General features: G+C 47.1%; 1 pseudogene; it reads left to right on the forward strand.

The window, feature by feature from the left end:
• The first annotated feature begins 16,128 nt into the window (after positions 1 to 16,128).
• LOC104661541 lies at positions 16,129 to 17,830 on the forward strand (annotated as a pseudogene).
• The last annotated feature ends 382 nt before the right edge of the window (positions 17,831 to 18,212 follow it).

Here is an 18,212-nt window from a genome sequence, read left to right on the forward strand (position 1 = left end):
GGCCATTCTTCTGGCTCAGCCTCCTGAGTAGCTGGGACTACAGGCGCCCAACACCACGCCCGGCTAATTTTTTGTATTTTTTAGTAGAGACAGGGTTTCACTGTGTTAGCCAGGATGGTCTTGATCTCCTGACCTCGTGATCCGCCCGCCTCAGTCTCCTAAAGTGCTGGGATTACACGCGTGAGCCACCGCACCCAACCCTAATTTTTTTGTTTTTGTTTTTGTTTTTGAGACTGGGTCTCATTCCGTTGCCCAGGCTGGAGTGCTGGAGTGAAGGCACACACCACAGTGCTCTGCTAACTTTTTGTATTTTTGGTAGAGACGGGATTTCGCCATGTTTCCCAGGCTGGTGTCGAACTCCTGAGCTCAAGCAATCCGCCCACCTCCGTCTCCCTAAATGCTGGAATTACAGGTGTGAGCCACCACACCCAGCCCATTATTAATTCTTTACTAGCATTTTGTGCGCCAATGGTTATCATCCTGGTTCTACTAATGAAGAAATGATCTCAGAGGGATTCCATGAGTTTCCAGGGCCATACTGCTAGTAAGAAGGAGGAACAAAGATTTAAACCTGGGGCAGACAGAGCCTTTATTCATACCACTGATAGGCACCCTTCCTTCACAGTATCCTAATTTGCTTGCTAAACCAGGAATCCACCTGAGCTCTTGTCTTCTTCTCAAGTTCAATATTCTGCATAATCTCCCATTATTTTCACATGACATTTGTTCAGTGTACAAAGCATAGTGCTAGGCAACTGGGAGAGCCTACAGAAATAAATCATAGGCCATGCTTTGAATGGAGCTTACAGTCTAGTAAGGCATATAAATTCACAACGAATCATAACTGAATGATACAAGCATGTATGTGAAAGGCACTAAACTGAAAATTGCTGATGCAACAAGCCAGCAACCACTATTAGCCCCCACTTCTTCTTTTTTTTTTTTTTTTTTGAGACGGAATCTCGCTCTGTCGCCCAGGCTGGAGTGCAGTGGCCGGATCTCAGCTCACTGCAAGCTCCGCCTCCCGGGTTTACGCCATTCTCCTGCCTCAGCCTCCCGAGTAGCTGGGACTACAGGCGCCCGCCACCTCGCCCGGCTAGTTTTTTGTATTTTTTTAGTAGAGACGGGGTTTCACCGTGTTAGCCAGGATGGTCTCGATCTCCTGACCTGGTGATCCGCCCGTCTCGGCCTTCCAAAGTGCTGGGATTACAGACTTGAGCCACCGCGCCCGGCCCTTCTTTTTTTTTTTTTTTTTTTTTTTTTTTTTTTTGAGGCGGACTCTTGCTCTGTCGCCCAGGCTAGAGTGCAGTGGTGCGAACTCAGCTCACTACAATCTCCCCCTCCCGGGTTCAAGCAATTCTCCTGCCTCAGCCTCCCAAGTAGCTGAGATTACAGGCACCCGCCACCGTGCCTGGCTAATTTTTATATTTTTAGTAGAGATGGGGTTTCACCATCTTGGCCAGGCTTCTCTCGAACTCCTGACCTCATGATCCACCTGCCTCTGCCTCCCAAAGTGTTGGATTACAGGCATGAGCCACCACGCCTGGCCTAGCCCCCACTTCTGTGTATGTGTCATACTGCAGAGTTTCACCAGCTCAATGCCACCCCCAAGGGTCCTGCGGGCAGGAGAATATACCATTTGCCACATCTCTTAGCTAGCAACATGCACATCTATCTCTTTAACCCTTTAATCAATATTGTAAAGCACATACTATGGGCAAAACACTAACCTCAAAGCTTTCAAGGAATAAAGACAATGTGGCAGGAAAAGTCACAAAATTAGAAGGCAGTGAGGCCAGGAGCAGTGGCTCACACCTGTAATCCCAGTAGTTTGGGAGGCCAAGGCAGGTAGATCACACGTGAGGCCAGGAGTTCAAGACCAGCCTGGCCAACATGGCAAAACCCTGTCTCTACTAAAAATACAAAAATTAGCCGGGCATGGTAGCACATGCCTATAGTCCCTGCTACTTGGGATGTTGAGGCATGAGAATTGTTTTTTGTTTTGTTTTGAGGTGGAGGTTTGCTCTTGTCCCCCAGGCTGGAGTGCAATGGCGTGATCTTGGTTCACCGCAACCTCTGCCTCCCAGGTTCAAGCGATTCTCCTGCCTCAGCCTCCCAAATAGCTGGGATTACAGGCATGCGCCACCACACCAGCTAATTTTGTATTTTTAGTAGAGATGGGGTTTCTCCATGTTGGTCAGTCTGGTCTCGAACTCCCGGCCTCAGGTGATCTGCCTGCCTCGACCTCCCAAAGTGCTGGGATTACAGGCATGAGCCACCGAGCCCAGCCGAAGAGAACTGTTTGAACCTGGAAGGCTGAGGTTGCAGTGATCCAAGATGGTGTTACTGCACTCCGGCCTGGGTGACAGAGTAAGACTAAGTCTCAAAAAAAAAAAAAAAAAAAGGAAGGAGAAGAAAGAAGAAGGAAGAAGAAGGAAGAAGAAGGAAGAAGAAGGAGGAGGAGGAGGCAGCAGTGAGATATTCAGAGGAAGGAGATGTTTGAACAGAGGTGGTGGAAAAAAACTACAGTTACAGGCTAGGTGTGGTGGCTAACGACTATAATCCCAGCACTTTGGGAGGCTGAGGTGGGGGGATTGCTTGAGTCCAGGAGTTCAAGACAAGTCTGGGCAACATGGCGAAACCCTGTCTCTACAAAAAAATACAAAAACTAGCTAGGCATGGTATCGGACACCTATAGTCCCAGCTACTTGGGAAGCTGAGGTGGGAGGATCGCTTGAGACCTGGGAGGTCAAGGCTACAGTAAGCCAAGATTGCACCAGTGCACTCCAGCCTGGGTGAAAGAATAAGACTCTGTCTCAGAAAAAAAAAAAGAAAAAAAAAAAAAAAAGGCAGGGGCTTTAGCCTCCTAATTGTGGCTGGGTGTGTGGGCATGGTGGCTCATGCCTGTAGCCCCAGCCCTTTGGGAGGCTAAGGCAAGAGGATGGCTTGATCCCAGGAGTTCAAGGCTGCAGTGAACTATGATTATTACACCACTGCGCTCCAGCGTGGTCAACAGAGTGAGACCCTGTTTTTAAATAAATAAACAAAAACAAACAAACAAAACTGGGCCATGTGAATCTGTTAAGAAAAGTCAGGCTGGCCAGGCATGGTGGCTCACACTGGTAATCCATCCCAGCACTTCAGGAGGCCAAGGCGGGTGGATCACCTGAGGTCAGGAGTTCAAGACCAGCCTGACCCACATGGTGAAACCCTGTCTCTACTAAATACAAAAATTAGCTGGGAGTGGTGGTGCATGCCTGTAATCCCATCTAGTTGGAAGGCTGAGGCAGGAGAATCACTTGAACCAAGGAGGCTGAGGTTGCAGTGAGCCGAGATTGCACCATTGCACTCCAGCCTGGGCAACAAGGGTGAAACTCCGTCTCAAAAAAGAAAAGAAAAGTCAGGCCAGGCACGGTGGTTCGTGCCTATAATCCCAGCACTTTGGGAGGCCAAGGAGGGCGAATCACCTGAGGTCAGGAGTTCAAGACCAGTCTGACCAACATGGTGAAACCCTGTCTCTACTAAATACAAAAAATTAGGCGGGCATGGTGGCACATCCTGTAATCCCAGCTACTTGGGAGGCTGAGGTAGGAGAATTGCTTGAACCCGGGAGGCAGAGGTTGCAGTGAGCTGAGATCACACCACTGCAAACCAGCCTAGGGGATAAAGTGAGACTCCGTCTAAAAAACTGAAAAGCCAAGCTTTTATTTATTTATTTTCTTCTTTTTTTAAGCAGGAGATGCAGATGCCACACTCTGAGCAGGACTGAGCCTTCTCACCTGTATGTGTGTGCCTATGAATGGCCAAGGGAGCCTCTTTGGTGCATGTGCCACACGCAGTCAAAGCACCAGTAAGGCTTCTCTCCTGTGTGGATAAGCTGGTGCTGGAGCAAGTTTCCCAGTCAGCAAGGGGAGTGCCACCCTGTAGGCAGTGGTGGCAGTGTCACCCAAGTGCACGTGCCTGGTGGTGGCCACAAGGGAGGGAATGCAAACTGGCACCCACATCTGTGCACACATCCGCCCTCCTCAGGTAGAAGAGGTGGCTGCAGTCAGAGCACTGGCAGAGCTCATCCCCTGTGTGGGGACAGCTGGTGCTAGACCAGGTGAACTCTCTGGGAGAATTAGATACTGCATGACTCACAGATGTGGCTGTCGGTTCGGGACTGAACGAAGGAGGACGAATGCAGAAATGAAGACAAATAAAAGGATCTGTTTTAAGGAAGGGGTCTGGGGGCTCCCTGCTTCTAGGGAATAAGGGCCCTGAGCTTCTACAGCCCTTCGTATTTATTAGATAGAATCAACAGGGAGGAAGAGGTAATGGTTGGTCAGCTGCTTGATTTATCACAGGCTCACATAATTGCTTTCTTTATACAACAGACTCCAGATATTCCTATAGACAACTACAAGGAACACTGCATCTGGTGCGTGACTGTCCTCAGCATTCCTTCTGGTGGCAGACACAGCTGTCAGCTTGCCAACATCCTACACATATGAGAACAGTTTACTGTTTGCTCATATAGACTCCAGTGGTATACTGAGTTGGTCACGACCCTCATTCTTTCAGCCTCCAACATCTCCCCCTTTCTGTTTTTGCATTAATTGAATAAAGGTAATTGCAGGCTGTGCAGCTCTCAATTGCCAGCTGGTGGTCCCTGCTGATTTTACAGACTATAAACAAAAAACAGAAACATAACATTTTTCTGATAATTACAAAAAAGACATTGAGGTGCTGTTTGAAGTAAGTCCAAGGATTAAGGCTCTCTAAACCTTGCTGGAATTCTGCCCAAGATTTTAAAGAGGGCTGAAATGCTTGAGTTTACTTATTCAAGTTAAGGATTTTACTTTGTAAATCATTTATATCAAAAGTAACATTGGATGTAAAAGCTCCCTGTAAATGGGCCTTTACAAGGTTCCATGGATATTTACTTTGATTATATTCCAAATTGGTTACACAAATATGAGTATGGTTAAAATGACAACACAATTGCTGCTGCAACTGCAAGCTTTGTACTTGTTCTCCTAGCCACAGAACAGTAGTCTTTTTTTTTTTTTTTTTTTTTGGAGACGGAGTCTGGCTCTGTCGCCAGGGCTGGAGTGCAGTGGCCGGATCTCAGCTCACTGCAAGCTCCGCCTCCCGGGTTCCCGCCATTCTCCTGCCTCAGCCTCCCGAGTAGCTGGGACTACAGGCGCCCGCCACTGCGCCCGGCTAGATTTTTTTGTATTTTTTTGGTAGAGACGGGGTTTCACCGTGTTAGCCAGGATGGTCTCGATCTCCTGACCTCATGATCCGCCCGTCTCGGCCTCCCAAAGTGCTGGGATTACAGGCTTGAGCCACCGCGCCCGGCCAGAACAGTAGTCTTTAACATTGCCACTTCTGTCTGTATCTCAGTGTTAATTTTATTTTGAAGCATCCATGCCTGGTCGGCTCTGAGCCAATTTTCTACATATTAAGCTGTTTAAATGGAGCTGTGCAGTGCTACTGAGGACACCACAACAGAGGTTATTAATGTAACTAAGGAGACTATAGCAAAAATTATCATGACTAAGGCTCTCGGAGCATGATGAGTAAGCTGAGTAAGAAGGAGTTTTACAAAATGTAAAGCGAGGGCCCAAGGCTTGGACAGATTTACAGGAATCCATAATCCGGGAATGAGACTTAGAATTATTAGGGTGGATATGCTGTGTGTTTGTATTGTGCTATGATTAAGGCAATGATAGAGTTGACAGGAATCACAAGTCAATTAGGCATCTTTACCTGGAGTTGGTCCTTTTTTGCTGCTAGAAAGACATAGGGATTAAAAACACAAATTGTAAATTGAGTGGTAACATTTTCTACAAAGGTAACATTAAAACTGCGTTAAGCACTATTATTATTATTAGATAGTGTCCCAACCCAAATGCTGCCATTCATAAATGGGAGTGTTGCCTTCCATATTGTCTCCTGAATTGGACCTCTCTTCCCTTGATAATGCCATTGAGGCAAAGGTAGGCTAAAGCCCCTTCCATGCCAAGCAAGTTGCACGGCAGATTGGGATTGAATCTCAGTGTGTTGTAGCGAAGAGATGTTAAAGTTTCACCACCAGTGCCAGTGAAGTTTATGCCATGAGGTCTGATTCTTATCTCTCCCATCTAAATGACCACAGAGACCCCAGTCAATAATGTTTCCCATTAACATGGACTATTGTCTAGCTAAGGGACCAAGCTACTGGGTCCAAGGAGTGGGGTGAGAATTATCAAAGGGAGCCCATTCTGTATAATCAGTACAATTTGGGCAATGGGGCTGAAAGTGATTAGTAACTACACCAGTAATATTAATAGAGCTAAGGCCTAATAGGTACGTAATTTTTCCAAGGTAACTCAGCCATGCTTGGGATTGAATTGCAAGGCAACTGCAGTTGAGTGATGTATCCTGGGTGAGGCATAAAGGAGCAGATAAAGGAGTGGTATAATTGATACCTCTGTTCTGAGAGTCTAATTGCTCTGTGTCAGGGGGAGTTAGAGGTCCTGGTGCCTATGCTCCTCAATCATGATGTGTCTCAGGAGGAGTGTCACTCCAGAGTACCGGTCGCACTACCAGTGGGTTAGGAACATATGCCCAATATGTTTTTACCTCTGCACAGGGAAAACAAACCTCACAGAATATTACAGCTAGCATGGCCATAAACATGGAGTCAGGGGTTTTTGCCTGACCCTGGCGCTCCAGCAGTTTTTCAGCTTCCTGTGTGATTTTCTTGATCTGTCCCCATGTTATGGGGGTTGATGTCAGTGTGACTCCAGTCGGCCTTCGTTCCATCTTCGCATTCAGATTCCACTGGCTCATGGCTCATAATGGGGGAACCAGACCCATAGTTGGGATCCACGGATCCCTCCAGTCTCCCATTCCATGGTTGCACACACCTAGAGGGCACCCACACAATTTGTCCATCTCCTGTAAAAACACAAGCATACCCTCATCCCCACATCAGTAAATCCACTGGGCCTTTCCATTGTCCTTCTTCTGGGGATTTCCATAATACTTTTGGGTAAACTTTCCTCTTTCTCTCTAACATTTGCCAACGTCATTCTGCCAAAGTCTTACTATCTGTACCAGGAGTCAAAAAATTTAAAGTAAATAAGGCTAAATGTAATTTTGTTTGAGGTGGTTAATTGGTCTTCTATTCCCCCTTTGTTTTTTCAACATACGTTGTAATGTTTGATGGGCCTGCTCTATGATTCCTTGTCCTCAAGGGTTATGAGAAATTCCTGTTTTATGAGTGATTGCCCATAACTGTAAACATTTTGAAAAGCATGACTAACACAAGCAGATCCATTGTCAGTTTTTAATTGTTTAGGAACCCCCGTATGGGCGAATAGTGACAAACAATGTTGTTGGACATGGCCAGCTGTTTCCCCTGTTTGACATGTGGCATGTAACACATGAGACTTTGTATCTATAGTCACATGAACATGGCTGAGTTTGCCAAAGGCTGCTATACCTGTAACGTCTATCTGCCAGATTTCATTTGGAGCCAAGCCTCATGGGTTACATCCTTCCACGGGTGCAACACCAGGGACATGCTGGCAAGTAGGGAGGCTGGCTGCGAGGCAGATGAAACATACGAGTAAGGGCAGAGGTGTTTTGATGCAGTAACGCATGAGAGGCTTGGGCTTGTTGAAATACAGAACTGATCAGTTTATCTGCTCTATCACTACCTAGAGATCGTGGTCTAGGGAGTTGTGTGTGACAGCGGATATTAGAAATACGAAAAGGAACAGCACAAGAGAGAATAGCTTGTTGAAGTCTTAGAAATAAGTTAAACAGGCTGGGCGCGGTGGCTCAAGCCTGTAATCCCAGCACTTTGGGAGGCCGAGACGGGCGGATCACGAGGTCAGGAGATCAAGACCATCCTGGCTAACACGGTGAAACCCCGTCTCTACTAAAAATACAAAAAACTAGCCGGGCGACCTGGCGGGCGCCTGTAGTCCCAGCTACTCGGGAGGCTGAGGCAGGAGAATGGCGTGAACCCGGGAGGCGGAGCTTGCAGTGAGCTGAGATCCGGCCACTGCACTCCAGCCTGGGCGACAGAGCGAGACTCCGTCTCAAAAAAAAAAAAAAAAAAAAAAAAAAATACAAAAAACTAGCCGGGCGACGAGGCGGGCGCCTGTAGTCCCAGCTACTCGGGAGGCTGAGGCAGGAGAATGGCGTAAACCCGGGAGGCGGAGCTTGCAGTGAGCTGAGATCCGGCCACTGCACTCCAGCCTGGGCGACAGAGCGAGACTCCGTCTCAAAAAAAAAAAAAAAAAAAAAAGTTAAACAGCTCTGGTTCTAGGGTGCTTTTAATAGTGGCAATTTCAATGAAACTGGCTACATTCATAACATGGGCTGAATCACAGGCAATGTTAATAGGAGATGAAGCGGTGAGCTGCAAAACCTGAATAACTACCATTAGTTCTGAGCGTTGAGCTGAAACTTCAGAGGTCTTTATTGTTTGAGTATGCTTAGGTCCATAAATAGCTGCTCGGCCTTTAGAAAAGTCATCAGTGAAATAAGTCTGTCCGCATGGAATAGGCTTGTGACGAGTAATCACAGGAAGGATAAAAGGGTGAACGTTCTCAAATTGCAAAATTTTGTCTGATAGATAATGGTTAACTATTATTTCTACAAAATCTGCGAGAGCGATTTGTCATGCAGTCAACATTTCCCATGCTGCTACCTGTTGTTGGGAATCCAAGGGAACAATAATTTTGTCTGGATCATATCCCGTAAGTATTTTTGATCTATGCCTTCCTATTGTTATAAGTTGAGTAATTAAAGAAAGATAAACTTGCAAAGATTTCACTGATTGGATTTTTTATTTATTTATTTATTTATTTATTTTTTTTTTTTTTTTGAGACGGAGTCTCGCTCTGTGGCCCAGGCTGCAGTGCAGTGGCCGGATCTCAGCTCACTGCAAGCTCTGCCTCCCGGGTTTACACCATTCTCCTGCCTCAGCCTCCCGAGTAGCTGGGACTACAGGCGCCAGCCACCTCTCCCGGCTAGCTTTTTGTATTTTTTAGTAGAGACGGGGTTTCACCGTGTTAGCCAGGATGGTCTCGAACTCCTGACCTCGTGATCCACCCGTCTCGGCCTCCCAAAGTGCTGGGATTACAGGCTTGAGCCACCTCGCCCGGCTGTCTGATTGGATTTTTTAAAAAGCCATTCTAATACTACTACAGATTTGTCTATGAATTGTCCTAAAAGTGTTGTTGGAGAATGGGGCGTCAGAAGAATAAACAGAAGCAAAGCCCTTTGTGGCTGTAGCCGGGAGGCATGTCGTTGCTGAAGCATCTGCTCTGCAAGCTGTAACTCAGCTTCTGCCTCCTTAGTAAATTGCAGAGGAGAGTTTAATGGAGAACCTCCTTGGAGGGTCTGATAAGCCTGCTGGAGTTAATAAGTAGCAATACCGGCGGGGCGCAGTGACTCAAGCCTGTAATCCCAGCACTGTGGGAGGCCGAGACGAGCAGATCACGAGGTCAGGAGATCGAGACCATCCTGGCTAACACGGTGAAACCCTGTCTCTACTAAAAAAGACAAAAAAAAAAAAAAAAAAAAAAAAAAAAACTAGCCAGGGCGAGGTGGCGGGTGCCTGTAGTCCCAGCTACTCGGGAGGCTGAGGCAGGAGAATAGCGTGAACCCGGGAGGCGGAGCTTGCAGTGAGCTGAGATCCGGCCACTGCACTCCAGCCTGGGCGACAGAGCAACACTCCGTCTCAAAAAAAAAAAAAAAAAAAAAAAAAAAAAAAAATAAGTAGCAATACCTAGCATTGGGCGCAACCAGTTAATATCCCCTAATAATTGTTGGAAATCGTTCAGAGTTTGTAATCTGTTCTTACAGAGAGCTACTTTTTGAGGTCAAACACTTCTTTCAGTAACAACAGTGCCTAGGTACTGGTGTGGAGAGGTTGTTTGCACCTTTTCTGGAGCTATTTTGAGATTCCATGTAGTCAAAGCCCATTTTATTTCTCTGAATAACTGATGTAAAATTTTGATCTGTAGGAGCAGCCAAAAGAATATCATCCATATAATGAATGACGTAAGCAGTGGGAAACATATTCTGAGGCTCCTTTAATGCCTGTCCTGCAAAATGCTGACATAACATAGGACTGTTGAACATGCCTTGGGGTAAAACTTTCCATTGAAAATGAGAGACGGGCTCTTTGTGATTAACGGAAGTCACAGAGGCAGGTCATGGTGGCTCACGTCTGTAATTCCAGCACTTTGGGAGGCCAAGGCGGGCGGATCATGAGGTCAGGAGATCGAGACTCTCCTGGCTAACATGGTGAAACCCCGTTTCTAATAAAAATATAAAAAATTAGCCGGACGTGGTGGCGGGCACCTGTAGTCCCAGCTACTTGGGAGGCTGAGGCAGGAGAATGGTGTGAACCCGGGAGGCGGAGCTTGCAGTGAGCGGAGATAGACCCACTGCACTCCAGCCTGGGCGACAGAGCAAGATTCTGTCTAAAAAAAAAAAAAGGAAGAAAAATAAGAAACCTGTCTCTACTAAAAATACAAAAAATCAGCCGGGCGCAGTGGTGGGCGCGTGTAGTCCCAGCTACTCGCGAGGCTGAGGCAGGAGAATGGCGCGAACCGGAGAGGTGGAGCTTGCAGTGAGCCGAGATAGCGCCACTGCGGTCCCGCCTGGGCGAAAGAGCGAGACTACGTCTCAAAAAACAAACGAACAAACAAACAAAAAAAAACAGAAGGCGCAGAGAAGGACAAATCAAGGCCTATCCTGCTCGTGTAATAGTATAATAATAATAATAATAGTGATAATAATAATGTGATAATAATAATAATAATAAAGTCTTTAAGATCCATTACTACAAGAGGCCAGTCTCTTGGAATGACTGCCGGGGATGGCAGACCTTGCTGTAATGCATCCATTGGTTTAATCTGTGCATTAATAGCTCTCAAATCATGTAGCCATCGCCATTTTCCTTTTTTGGAATTACAAATACTGATGAATTCCTGGGGCTAACTGACTCTTCAATACGTCCTGCATCCAATTGCTCTTTTACTAGCGGATGGAGTTGAGTTAGTTTCTCATGTGATAGGCGCCACTGACCCACCCATACATGTTTGTCAGTCAGCCACTCTAGCGGCAAAGCAGTGCATGGAGGACAAATATCAATGACCCCTGTCAGAAATCCTGACGACCTAGCCCTCTTCTATCTGTTTGCCCAGTTATTGATATAGGATCAGGGTTTCCCTGTAGGGACTTTCCTAAGCCTTTTCCATTCTGATATCCCATTTTCTTTAACATTTTAAATCCTGGATTGTCAATAGTTTCATTTGTAAGTCTCATATCCCATGCTGTAAGTAAATCTCAGCCCCATAGGTTAACAGCTAAATATTTGCAACATAAGGTTGAAAAGTACATGACTCTCCATCTGGTCCCAGACAGGGTAAAATCTCAGCACTCTGCTGAACACTTTGAGCTGTTCCTACTCCCACTAAGGATTAGAAGTTAATTGCAGGGGCCAGGATGGGGGCCAATCGTTTTTAGATATTACTGACACGTCGGCTCCCATATCCATAAGCCCATAGAACTTCTTTCCTTTAATTTGCACTGTACAGGTGGGTCGATTAGAAGCTGTGGGTTGGGATAGGTAAATTTCCAACCTAGTTGTACTCCCAAATCCTTGATTCCCTCGTTTCTGCTTATGTGGAGAAGGATGTAATTTGCAGGGAATAAGCAGTAGTTGAGTAATATATTCTCCTGGTTCAAAAACCCACAGATCTTGTGACATTACCACTACTTGAATTTCTCCTTCATGATCAGAGTCAACAATTCCTGGGACTATAGTAATGCCCTGTAAGCTGAGACGGCTTCTACCCAAAATTAATCCCATATATCCTGTTGGCAAAGGTCCCCAAATGCCAGTGGGAATTTTAGTGGGTTTGTCTCCTCTAACGTAACCCATTCTCTGACTGGGAGATCCAAACCCGTGCTTCCGGGTGTTCCTGGGGAGAGGGAATCAATGTTCCTCCGAAGACCCACCCCTGAGGCGGGGTTGTGGCCTGAACGGGGAATGCCCTCATTGTTTGAGGGCCCTGGGTCCAGGCCCCCTTCTTATTTCCCAATGGGGGGGTGCCATTCTGATGAAATTGTGAATGGCATTTATTAGCCCAGTGATTTCCCTTACTGTGATGAGCGCAAAGTCCTGGCATTTTTTCTGTTGGGGGGTGGGGTACTGCATTATAAGATCCCTTCTGCCCAGAGGTCTGACGGCATTCCTTTTTGAAAGGTCTGATTTTTCCACAATTATAACATTTTTCCCTTTTAGAGTTTGACCCTTGGCCCTTTGCAGATTTGTCCACTACTAAATTAGCCATTGCTTGAGCTAACATTGTAGAGTGATGAAGCTCAGTTCCCACATCTTGACAGGCTTTGAGAAAATTTCCTAAGTTTTGCATACATATCACAGGAGCCAGTGCACATTTATAATCCGTGTTTGCATTCTCTAAAGTTAAAGTTAGCATCTCTGCAGCCGCAGTATGAGGAATCTGACACCTCACTGCCTCTTGTAATCATGCAAGAAAATGTGCATAGGGCTCCTGCAACCCTTGCATGACATGTAAAAAAGATTGTATTGGGACCCCCTTCCTCTGGAACTGTGGCCCAGGTGCATTTAGTGGCCAGTGCACACTGCTTATAAGCAGTGTCTAGGAGTGCCATTTGATGTTCCAGGTCTGAATAAGGGCCATTACCCAACAGCATATCCTCTGTAATGTCCCTGTGTCCAGCAGCACAATTCTGTCTAGCCTGGTCTGCACACAGTTCTTGCCAATTTAAATTCCTTGTCAGGTATGAACTAGCAGACAAACAAGTGCGGACCAAATGCTTTGCATCAAAGGGTGGAAGGTGCATATCGCCAAATCCAGATTGTAGCAATCCTAAAGTAAATGGGCTCTGTACTCCACTATTCACTACACGAGCATTTAATTCCTTCAACAACTTAAACTCTAGTGGCGTGTGTTCATGAATAAACTGCTGTGGATTATTTGGATCCAGCCTTATGGAAATAGGAAAAGCACAGGATCCTAATGGCTCTCCAGCTATGGCAGCAGAGCATAGAATTTGTTGTATGGGGGTTTCTATTTCTGCTACTAAAGGAGATGGTACAGGTGTTTCTACCAGTGGGTGGAGCGGTAGAGGCCAATTTTCATCCTCCCTCTCCTGTTTATTATTTCAGTGGGCACTGTGGGTGGGACAAAAGACTCTTTCAAAATTTGAGACTCAGAACATGGCTCCTGCTGTCCGGCAGAATAAGGAGGAGACAATGGCAAGAGGACAGTACGGAATAAAGTCGAAACAGAAGGATCAACTTTAAGACCTTTTTGATAAGATCCATTTTAATCCTTCCCCTACTCCATCCCAATTTTCTGCATCGAGAGTGCCTGTCTGTGGAAACCATGGGTTATGCGTAATAACCTCCTACAGCAGCTTAGTGTTTGAGAACTAACCTGAGCACCAGATTGTTTAAGTAAAACTTTAAGCAACTGCACATAATGTTGCTTCTCAAAAGACAAATTCTGCCTCACATTACCCTGATTCAGAAACGTCCCACTCCCAGTATCTCTTTACCTCACTGACCTTATATCCTCTGCAGGCAGATTTGTCCAGGGGTTTCTTGTTCATCCGGTCAGTTTCACTTTCTCTGCTCCAGCAGACCTTCTTCCTTCATGTCCCTGATCGGGAGCCACTTGTGGCTTTTGGTTCGGGACTGAGCGAAAGCGGACGAACGCAGAAATGAAGACAAAGACAAAAGGATCTGTTTTAAGGAAGGGGTCAGGGGGCTCCCTGCTTCTAGGGAATAAGGGCCCTGAGCTTCTACAGCCCTTCGTATTTATTAGGTAGAATCAACAAGGAGGAAGAGGTAATGGTTGGTCAGCTGCTTGATTTATCACAGGCTCACATAATTGCTTTCTTTATACAACAGACTCCAGATATTCCTATAGATAACCACAAGGAATATTTCACCTGCAGCGTGACCGGCCTCAGCATTCCTTCTGGCGGCAGATGCAGTTGTCCGCTTGCCAACATCCTGCATTCATGAGAACAGTTTGCTGTTTGCTCATATAGACTCCAGTGGTATACTGAGTTGGTCATGAACCTCATTCTTTTGACCTCTAACACACAAACAAGGGGACGGTCATCAGAGTGGATTTCCTGGTACCAGACCAACAGTGAGGTATAGGCAAAGAGCTGCCCATGATCAAGACATGCCTAGGGCTTCTCCCTCACGTGTTTGCCTGTGGGTGGCCAGAGCCCCACTTGTTCGAACGCAGTGGCCACTCTGAGGGCAGCAGCAGGGTGTCTCACCTGTGTGGACGAATGAGCGGATGCTGGAGCAGACCCTTACCCTGAGGGGGTGGGCAGTTACAGGAAAGAGCTGCTCCAGTAAGTAGATTTGGAGGGGCTGCCCAGGAAGAGGAGGGAGCCAAAGCTGCTGGAGCCTGAATGCACTGTCACCCCATGGCTGAGGAGCCCCCAGGCCATGTCTGGCCACGGGCCCTGCAGATAGGGCCCTTGGCTTCTCCAGGGGTCCTGCCACCCGTGACATGCTGGCCACTTCCTCGCACAGGCCACATTCGGTTTCTTGACCCCCATTTCTTTATTATTTGTTTGGTTGCTATTTCTATTTTTTCCTTTGCATTTTTTAATTTTTAAATTCTCTTCTTTTTTCTTGTTTTGCTTTTGACCATCATTTCTTCCTTCTGTTCTTTCTTATTCTTGTTTTGCAGAGACAAGAGAATTGGAACTAAGAATTATAAGGTGGTCTGGACATGGCAGTTCAACTTACTGGAGCCCTGGAATTGGAGACCATCCTGGCCAACATGGTGAAACGCCATCTCTACTAAAAATACAAAAAAATTAGCAGGGCTTGGTGGCTCACGCCTGTAATCCCAACTACTCAGGAGGCTGAGGAAGGAGAGTTGCTTGAACTCAGGAGGTGGAGGTTGCAGTGAGCTGAGATAGCACCACTGTACTCCAGCCTGTGCAACAGGAGTGAATCTCCATCCCCCCTCCCCCCCCAAAAAAAGGCCGGACGCAGTGGCTTATGCCTGTAATCCCAGCACTTTGGGAGGCCGAGGCGGGCAGATCACAAGGTCAGGAGTTAAGACCAGCCTGACCAACATGGTGAAACCCTGCCTCTACTAAAAATACAAAAAAATTAGCCAGGAATGGTGGTGTGCGCCTGTAGTCCCAGCTACTCAGGACGCTGAGGCAGAAGAATCTCTTGAACCCAGGAAGCAGAGGTTGCAGTGAGCCGAGATTGCACCACTGCACTCCAGCCAAGGCGACAGAGTGAAACTCCAGTCTCAAAAAACAAACAAACAAACGAAAACTTACATGTGGGCATTTTCATGGAAACAAATTTCTCAAAAAACTGACATCTCAACAGAACAGCAGAAGCACCTGTTTCCACCCTAAGTGCCAAGTCACCAAATTATTTACATACAGAAAGTTCTGGAAAGCTTCTAATGTCAAGCTATGCCATGAGAAACAAGGGCAGGCCCACAAACCTGGCTCGGTGAACTCTGGCCCCTCTGAGGCCAGCCAGGAGGAGCACACAGATCTTCTAAGCTTCAGGTATTCAAAGCCAAAATTCAGGCTGGGCGCAGTGGCTCACACCTTAATCCCAGCACTTTGGGAGGCTGAGGCAGTGGATTGCTTGAGGCCAGGGGTTCAAGACCAGCCTTGCCAACATGGTGAAATCTCATGTCTACTAAAAATATAAAAATTAGCCAGGTGTGGTGGCACAGGTCTGTAATTCCAGCTACTCAGAAGGCTGAGGCAGGAGAATCGCATGAGCCTGGAACACAAAGGTTGCAGGGAGCCGAGATGGCGCCATTGCACTTCCATGCCCACTCCAGCTTGGGTGTCTCGTAAAAAAAAAAAAAGAAAGAAAAGAAAAGAAAGAAAGAAGGAAAAAAAAGAATAAGGCCTACTTTGAAAGATACCAAGTGAAATTTAGAAGACAACAAGTGGGTAAAACCACATTACTATGCTCAGAAATGCTTGGTGATAAAGGACAAAAATAAATACAACAGGCCGCGGCAGAGTGGGCTCTCACGTGGAGGCGGGGAAATTTCACCCACCGGTATGATCACCAAGACACACAAAGTAGACCCTGGGCTCCCAGAGAAGAAAAAGAAGAAGAAAGTGGTCAAAGAACCAGAGACTCGATACTCCGTTGTAAACAATGATGATTACTTTGCCGACGTTTCTTCTATAAGAGCCACATCCCCCTCTAAGAGTGTGGTCCATGGGCAGGCATCTGAGATGCCTCTAGTGAAGAAAAAGAAGAAAAAGACGGGTCTCAGAACCCTTTGCGAGGGGCACGTAGAACCTGAGACAATGCTGCATGCCAGACAGACAGAGAAGTCACCCAGCCCCAGGAAGCAGGTGCTTGGCCACTTGGAGTTCCTCAGTGGGGAGAAGAAAAAGAAGAAGTCACCTCTGGCCGTGTCCCATGCCTCTGGGGTGAAAACCTCCCCAGACCCTAGACAGAGTGAGGAGGAAACCAGAGTTGGCAAGAAGCTCCAAAAACACAAGAAGGAGAAAAAGGGGGCCTGGGATCCCACAGCCCTCTCAGTCCAGGGCCCTTGGTTCTGCGAGGCCAGGGAGGCCAGGGATGTTGCGGACACTTGCTCAGTGGGAAAGAAGGATGAGGGACAGGCAGCCTTGGGGCAGAAACGGAAGCGGAAGAGCCCCAGAGAACACAACGGGAAGGTGAAGAAGAAAAAAAAATCCACCAGGAGGAAGACACCCTCCCAGGCCACTCCAAGCCCTCCTGGTCCATGGAGAGCAGCCCTAGGAAAGGAAGTAAAAAGAAGCCAGTCAAAGTTGAGGCTCCAGAATACATCCCCATAAGTGATGACCCTAAGGCCTCCGCAAAGAAAAAGATGAAGTCCAAGAAGAAGGTAGAGAAGCCAGTCATCGAGGAGCCAGCACTCAAAAGGAAGAAGAAGAAGAGGAAAGAGAGTGGGGTAGCAGGAGAACCTTGGAAGGAGGAAACAGACACGGACTTAGAGGTGGTGTTGGAAAAGAAAGGCAACATGGCCGGGCACGGTGGCTCAAGCCTGTAATCCCAGCACTTTGGGAGGCCGAGACGGGTGGATCACGAGGTCAGGAGATCAAGACCATCCTGGCTAACATGGTGAAACCCCGTCTCTACTAAAAATACAAAAAACTAGCCGGGCGACCTGGCGGGCGCCTGTAGTCCCAGCTACTCGGGAGGCTGAGGCAGGAGAATGGCGTGAACCCGGGAGGCGGAGCTTGCAGTGAGCTGAGATCCGGCCACTGCACTCCAGCCCGGGCGACAGAGCAAGACTCCGTCTCAAAAAAAAAAAAAAAAAAAAAAAAAAAAAAAAAGAAAGGCAACATGGACGAGGCGCACATAGACCAGGTGAGGCGAAAGGCCTTGCAAGAAGAGATTGATCGTGAGTCAGGCAAAACGGAAGCTTCTGAAACCAGGAAGTGGACGGGAACCCAGTTTGGCCAGTGGGATACTGCTGGTTTTGAGAATGAAGACCAGAAACTGAAATTTCTCAGACTTATAGGTGGCTTCAAAAACCTGTCCCCTCCGTTCAACCGCGCCCCCAGCACAACTGCAAGGCCCAACATGGCCCTCAGCAAGAAGGCGGCTAACAGCCTGCAGCAGAATCTGCAGCGGGACTACGACTGGGCCATGAGCTGGAAGTACAGCCGCGGAGCCGGCCTTGGCTTCTCCACTGCCCCCAACAAGATCTTTTACATTGACAGGAACGCTTCCAAGTCAGTCAAGCTGGAAGATTAAACTCGAGAGTTTTGTTCCCTCAAAACTGCCACAATTACTTTATTACATTTATGCTGGAGATTATAAATTTCTTTTTGTGAAAAATCAGATCTTGGTGATGACCTCCAGCAGCAGGATATAAATAACTCCCATAAGCTTAGCGTTCCAGTAATGGAACACTAGGCATAAATGGTTTATTCAGTTGTGCAAATGAAAGCCATCTGACAGTTGGCTCACATTGAACACCTGTGGAGATTAAGGACAAGGACAACTATCTTGATGGGCTTGGATGAACTGGGGTGGGGCAGCTCATATTTCGGGAGCCAGGAGAATGAGTGAGTGGCTAAAACCTCCTGTTTTTCTGTGTTAAACATTCCGTCCCTGTTTGAGACATCGGTATGTGCAGTTA

Source organism: Rhinopithecus roxellana, chromosome 20 (genome assembly GCF_007565055.1).
Source record: "Rhinopithecus roxellana isolate Shanxi Qingling chromosome 20, ASM756505v1, whole genome shotgun sequence".
Lineage (NCBI taxonomy): Eukaryota > Metazoa > Chordata > Mammalia > Primates > Cercopithecidae > Rhinopithecus > Rhinopithecus roxellana.